Source organism: Vitis riparia, unplaced genomic scaffold, assembly GCF_004353265.1.
Source record: "Vitis riparia cultivar Riparia Gloire de Montpellier isolate 1030 unplaced genomic scaffold, EGFV_Vit.rip_1.0 scaffold466_pilon_pilon, whole genome shotgun sequence".
NCBI lineage: Eukaryota > Viridiplantae > Streptophyta > Magnoliopsida > Vitales > Vitaceae > Vitis > Vitis riparia.
This window is the reverse complement of record NW_023269683.1, coordinates 28,759-36,545: the sequence shown is the minus strand read 5'-3', so window position 1 is coordinate 36,545 and position 7,787 is coordinate 28,759. Positions and strand designations below refer to the sequence as shown.

General features: G+C 30.4%; 1 pseudogene; it reads right to left on the bottom strand.

The window, feature by feature from the left end:
* Positions 1-4,675: 4,675 nt before the first annotated feature.
* LOC117909909 lies at positions 4,676-5,551 on the bottom strand (annotated as a pseudogene).
* Positions 5,552-7,787: the final 2,236 nt, after the last annotated feature.

Genomic DNA, 7,787 nt, shown 5'->3' with positions numbered 1-7,787 from the left:
TTAATTTATTTTGTTCCTTAAATTATTAGTTTTTTTTAGTCTTGATTGATCCATAACTATCACAACATGTATCATAGAATTGACTTTTAAAAAAAATAAAAATAAAAAAATCGTACTGTCACTTTTGTTGGAGAGTAGCCCACGCGTCCTTGAGAAAGGTAAATTAATTCTTCCTATTTGAATTTTGATTCATGACTATTCAATGTCATTCATAATTATTTCATAATTTTATATATTTAGGTACTCATTCCCAATGTTAATGTATTCATGTTTTTAATTTGTTAAAGTTAGTTTTGTATTATTCCCATTCGGCCTATGCATTTTAAAATTTTATTTTATTGTAAATTCATATTTAGCTTAGATGTTAATTTTTAATTTTTCTTAACTAACTAAATTATTTATTACTGATTTATCGTTCTTGCTTGAAAATTATGATTTATGTTTAATGTGGTTACAATTTATTTTCTTAGTTCGACAAATTAGATTTTTTTTTTATTTACTTATTATTATTATTATTATTATTATTATTATTATTTTTTAAGTATTGGTTTGGGCAATTTTGTTGATAATGGAAAAGTTAGGATTTTTTAGAGTTTGGATAATTTGTGATAATGGTTAAAAATTTGGAATTTTGATTGGCATTATTTTTGTTCTCAATTAGGAAATTCATAATTTCTTTTAGTTTAGTTTTAATTTATCTTTTAGTTTAAATGTTATTAAAATTCAGTTTATTAGTTCAATTGCTTCCATGTCACTCTTTTCATATCTAAAGGTTGTTAAATTTAATTCATGATTCATCCTTTTAGTTTATTAGTTTTAGAATTTAAGTTGGTTAATTTATTTCATTCCGCGTTGATATATTCACGTTTTAAAATAAAAAAAATAAAAATAAAATAAAATAAAATAAAATAAAAAATATATAATTATTTTAGTTTTGATTGATCCTGTTTTAGTTGATATTTTTTAGAGTTTTAAATAATTTGGTTGGTTTCATATTGTTTAGTTTATGTTAAGATTTTTTATTCCATTTTTCCATTAATTCTATGCTTTCGAATTGTAGGCTATTAGTTTAATCAATTCCCATGTTGTCATTTTGTGTTTAAAAATAGTTCATTTTAGTTTTTGACTAATTTTATTTATTCTATGTGTTTGTTTTCTTTTATTCAATTGTTTAGTTAGTCGATTAAATTTATGACTCCAAATCGTCAATATTAGTTGATACGTATCATTTGTACTATTTTAAAGGTCACATAATATTTAGTGCTTGATTAAGTTTATCTTAAGATTAAATGTTGTTAAAGTTTCAGTGCTTGTAAGATCTAAGGTTTCGGCTTATCACTTTGGTCATCCTTTGTCAAATTCAATTTTCGGAGGCTATCGGAAAATAGTGAAGATTGGCCCCCATTCCCACCACTTCAATTTTCTCTGTTATCAAAAATTCTACTTTGTGATTTTGTTCTTTTTTTGTTTTGCTTGGTATTTTGATTCACACGTTTTATTGTTTTCAAATTAATTTCTTTTATTTTTAAAACATAACACTATTCTCAAAAGACCCCTTTAAAAATTCATTTCAAAAATTCATTTAGAGTTCTTAGAATCAAAATCTCATTCCCTTTAGAAATCCATTTCAAAAATTCATTTAGAGTTCTTAGAATCGAAATCTCATTTTCTCAAATAATGTGCAACCATGTTTTGATCGATTTGCATCTTTCTTAAATTTCAAATAAAATTACAGTTTTGAGTAAGACATTAATCCAAGCTTGTGGTCCCAAACAAATGGGATAATTCTAGGCTAGATTTATGTATATCAATTGGGGAATTGGTGAAACCCCTACATAAGGAAAATTTTCAAAACTCATCTTTGTTGCCCCATTTGCTATTTGAGGAACTCATGTCTATTTATTTAGGAACTATATAGAAGATATAAGTGATAATTGATGGTTTCGTAGACTGTGATAAATTTTTTTTTTTCTATGCTAATTAGATAACAAGCATGCTAGGACTTTTTATTTTATTGTTTGTTATCTAACCTCTCATGTCTTGTGGAAGCACGTTACAAGTTATCTATGCTATCCAGGTACGTCTCCTGTCACCTACCTTCTAAATTCTGTAAATATGATTGTCATTATGAATTATACCTATGTTTGAGAATGCTTGTGATGTCTTGATATTTGCTACATTGTTTGATCATTCATGATAAAACGCATGTTGAGTGATATATTTTCTAAACTAACCATTGATGTTTTATGATAGCGCCTAAGTGGTCCAAGTACGTGTCCTAACTTTCCTTTATGAGCGTGACTGGTTTTTCTTGTTTGGCATGCTAGTTTCGAGATCACCTTAGCTTACTTAGGTACCCTCAATTAATCAGTTGATTGCCACATTTCCTTCAACGTAGTCAGTAGAGACCTTTGTAGGGCTTAGAGGGGTGCTATCTCCTAGAGGTACCTTCCCAATAAGTAACCAGATCCCCGGACCTAGACTCGGGTTTTTCAAAGACATGCTTTTCCAAAATAATATGGAGTCATTTTTTAGAGTTTTATTTCTTGTTTTATTTTCCCTTTAAAATAAAATAAAATAAGTGATGACTCCGACTTTTCCAAAAACAACATTTTCACTAAACAAAAGCGAGTCTTGCCGATCGAGTGGGGGCGCACGTGAAAAATGCAGGTCCACAGTCGGGTTTAGGTTGAGCTATGTAGTAAACTATCTAAGCTTTGACATGACATGAATACGACCCACCAACATGGATTGCCACGCCTAATGATAGTATTCAAAAGATTTCTATGGTAAGATCTCTGTATTGTATTAGTCTTATGTATTCCTTCTATTATAACTCCTATACATGCTTTCATTCAAATCATTGATACCCAAATGAACTTTGAATATTGGACAAATGGGATTTTATGGTAGGGTTTGGCTAAGGTTACAAATGGCATATTTTCGATACCATACATTAAAGAGGCACCACTAATCAGGTAGTGTCATAGAGCATTTCAAGGTTCTATTTATTTGTACCTTAACCTTATTTGTTTGTATATTTATATTTTGGTCTATTTATTTATACCATCATTCATTGATATAATTTTAACCACATACATGCAACCATCGAGGGGAATTTGATAGGTAAAACTTTTGTTCCATAGTTGTATTTTCCTTTATTGTATCAATGACAAAAGTACAAAGATGGGTCATCATTCAAAGGTGAATGGTAAACAACAAGATGTTAAGACTGTAAAAAATGTAAACTCCCCATAAAGGACAATAATAAAGGGGACAACAAGCAATGGAAGATGAATTCCCTTATAGAGTTAATTATCTTCATTTAAAAATTCATGTTTAGTAGTTGCAACTACTAAGTAATTGGTTGAGCATTGAATGAACAAAAATCAATAGTTAATTTGACCATGTTTTAAACTTGTTTTTAAAAATTATTTTTAAGTTAAAAAAAATAGTATTTTAAAAAAAAATAAGGATGTTTGGTAAGTTGTTTTTCAAAAAAAATAAAATAAAATAAAAACTTATTTAAATAAATAAATTTAGTTTTTTAAAATAATTTCTTATTTTGATTTTTTTTAAATCTATAAATTCAATTTATATAGTATTAATTAAATTTAGAGCCCATTTGAGAGTGATTTTGAAATGCACTAAAAGTGTTTCTTAATGCTAAAAACAATGTTTTTCTACAAAAATTAAGTGTTTGATAATTTTTTTTTAAGATCACTTTTAAAAATCTAGAGAATCATTTGGAGTGATTAATAAATAATCACTTGGTAGGTGATTCTTCTAAAAATTACTTTACTAGGCTATTCTCTTTAAAGGTGTTTATAACAAATCAAAGTGCTACTAATAAAAATACTTTTACCAATATCAATCTCAAATAAGCTCTTAATCCAAGTCTCATTAAAAAAAGCATTTTGTAATCATAAATAAATTACGAAATAAATATTTTTGAACAAATATGAATATTAATATTATAATAAAATAATAAATTATATTTTCTTTTATTAAGAAACATAATATTTTAGTTTGTATCATAAAATAGGGACACTAATATTTATATAAAGGCTTAATTGATTTTTTTTGTTTAATAATAATAATAATAATAGTCAATAATATTTTATTTAAAATAATTTTAAAAATAAGCAACGGCTAATTTTTTTTAATATATAAATAATTTAACTTTTTCATTATATGTATACATTTGGTACTCAATTACGGATAAAGAATTTTAGACTTGTCGGTCTATAATTAATTGAATCAATTTTTTGAATTTTAAATCATTCTTAAAAATTAGTAGTCGAAGAATGTAAAAATTCTAAAAAGTATAGTTTTGTATAGAGCAAAAATAGTTGATCCATGACTCACTATGGACCAAAGGTCTATTTTTGAGTTCCAAACTATTTTTATAATTTGCTAAACTCATTAAAGGAAGATTTATTACAACAATCCAGAGAATATATAGAACCATAAAAAGAAAATGAAACTGGTCGGCTTGAAGATTATCTTCAAAACAAGTTGGTGATGGCAATAAAAAAGGGTGGCATTAAGAAGCAATATTTGAAAATACACTTGCCTAGTCTACAAAATACAGTAACATCACTGAAATTTTGCAACCTTCCATAGAATTCTTCAACAAAGCTCAACAGCAAATGGTAATCAAGAAATGTCAACTTCACAAATCTGAACACCCAACCAGACAAGCATATTAATATCCAAGAAGTGACTATAATAGCTCATTAGGAAATATTCATAATGAAAAAAAAAAAAAAAAACATGAAGTGACTATCCAAAAAGCCTTAGGGCTGTAAATTGAGTTAACACTACACATCAAGTGCTAAGGGTTGGATGTTTGACAAATAGAAAAGGGATGTACCCAAAGTGAGAATAACATTAAGTGATCAGCACTGTCACTTACCATAGGAATGGCAATGGGGCGGGTTCGGGACGGGTCGCCCCCATCCCAACCCTGCCCCGTTTATTTAAAATAATTCTCATCCCCGTCCCATTTAAAAAATTAAACGGGACGGGGCGGGGCGGGCGGGGCGGGGCGGGCGGGTATGATAAATTCCCATACCCGCCCCGCCCCGAGCAATCGTGAAATTGGTCAGGCCCAGGTGGTAACGCAACTCATCCTCAGAGGCAGTGTAGGGTATGTTTATCTTGTTTCCCAGAATGAGAAATGGAACATATGCCAGTGACTCATCAGAAAGGAGGGCATCCAACTCCCTCTTTGACTCGGCAAATCTTTCCTTGTCAAACGCATCAACCAGGTACACCACAGCATCCACCTTGGCATAATAATCCTTCCAGACTCTTCGAGCGATCTGATGCCCACCCAAATCAAAGGCTTTAAACTTAATTTTCCCAATACTCAATTCCTCGGACGTTGGGTGCTGCGTTGGTTGATGCTGAACTAATCTCTCATCTTTCAGCATATGAAGTAACGTCGTTTTCCCGCATTATCAAGCCCTAAAAATAAGATCTGTGCCTCTTTTTACCATAGCCCCAAAAATGCGAGAAGTCCATAGAACCAATTGAAAAGAATCATGGTGTTTCGACAAGATTCACAACTCAAAACGCGGCTAATTCACCAGAACTAAGCCGAAAACCACAAACTTATCAACGAACTTGTCGGAAAATCCCACTGGAGGCGAAGATTCATATATTCATATATTATAAACGGGGCAGGATGGGGCAATACCCGAACCCACCCCAAACCTGTCCCGGGTTTAAAAAAAAAATTTCAACCTCGTCCCAAACCCGTTTCTAAAATTTGAACCCCGTCCCAATAGGGGCGGGGCGGGGCGGGTACCCGAAAAAACCCGCCCCATTGCTATTCCTAACTTACCATCACGTTAAAAATATCCAAGAAAGTAATCTTTTTTAAGAAACAACCAGCCTTTTAGTTGTTTTCTTTTTCTGGTTTGCACAAAATTTTATGCATGAACACACAATTCAAGAAACAACAAAGATGAGGTATAATTCTAGATCTTTGGATCACTCTTAACTTTTAATGATGATGATAATTATAGCTATCTGGAAAATGAATAATAATTGGATTGAGAGAGTAACAGGAAGTCATGATTTTCTCTGTGTTGAAAGAAAAATAGTGCGATGTATTTAGAAACCATCACTAGAACTTATTCTTTGGTTAAGTTGCTTAATTCAAGGCTTTATTTCTAACTCATAGGAAAAACAACCTGAATTTTCACACATGACTACTGTGAGGCGATGACCTGATTTTAAGTTCTCATATTGGAGTTAATCTAAAAACAAAAACATGTTGTAAGAGAATTATATGTGTTTTTCTCAATGTTGAAACTGATATTATCATACAAAATTTCCTAAGAGATGTTGTACATTCAATATTCTCGGAAAAATTTTTCCAATAAAATGTTGTCATAATGCAAGCTAAGTCCTCAAAAGTCTAAAATCTAATCCTCAAATTCTTTCCTTTCCTAACATTTTTCACTTTCTTTTAAAAAAAATCTTTGATAGTATAATCATAAGCACTATTTTCTAGGCTATTTTAGACAATTATTCTATCAAAATTTTAAACGTTAAATCATGTTTTAATTGACCTAAAAGTACAATTTTTCTAAACCTATAAAGAAAAGAGAACCATAAATAACCTTAGTTATATTTTTTTTCTTTTGTTGTTCATTGTTATAATTTGATATGCTATACTTAAATTACAAAAGAATATAAAAAGCAAAGATGAGTTATCCTACCCTAAAGACAAAATCTGATACAAAATAGTTCAAAAAAAAAAAAAAGATAGAGAGAGAAACCAATAGAAAAGATAGCTAAATAAGAGGAGATATAAGAAAAATCCACCAATACAAAACAACTATGAAAGATGCAGAAAAACTAATACTTATGAAGTAAAGAGTCCCCTATGAAAATGTAATTGAATAGACATCTTACAAAGCATCCAAGTAAGCCAATTGGAATTTCTACTTGATTATTCCTGACAATCAACAACTTAATGGCATGAGCAACCATTCCATCAAAAAACAGTGTAAAAAAACTCAAAAATAGAGGCATAAGCATGTCAATTTCTATTCATATTCAAAATCAACATGATTCAAGTAAAGCTAGTAGGAATGAAAATGTTTTAATACTATTTGACCTAACAATCTATTTATTCATAACTTCTTGATTACTACTCAAAAAGTGCTATTTTATAGCTTGTAATTAACTCTTTTAAACACTTTTGAGTAGTAGTTATTACCTTTTAACCCAATTAACATATTAAGGACCTTTGCAATCATTTCTAATCAAAGTGTGTAAGTTTTGGTGTTTTTGTTATTAATTTGATCACCAAAGTAATCCAAGATTGAGGAGAGTTCTTTGGAATCCATGGCAAAGCAATGGAAAGCTCAGAAACATGAAGAACCAAAGTTTTGAAGCTTTAAAGTCCTTTGCCTTAAGCAAATCTGAAATGCAAGGAGGGGAAGCAAAGAGAAATCTGACATGAAGCATTCTAGAGGACAGTCACTGTCAGCCACTTTTGGAGCACTTCCTGGAGTTCAATTTATGCATACTATATGTCGTTTCAAAGCGCAGGAAGTTAGCAATCCAATGCTTCAAATGGTGCACAATTCGGAGTTGAAATAAAGGAGTTACAGCCATTGGAAGCCGATCACTCCAAGCTGAAGGCAAATTTCGCACAGCTGCGAAATGGTGTCCTTTTTGCTGCGAAATTTCGCAGCCCTCTTGCACAGCTGCGGAATTTCTCCTGAAGCTTCCCGATATTTGCGATCAACATTTTGAGATTTTTT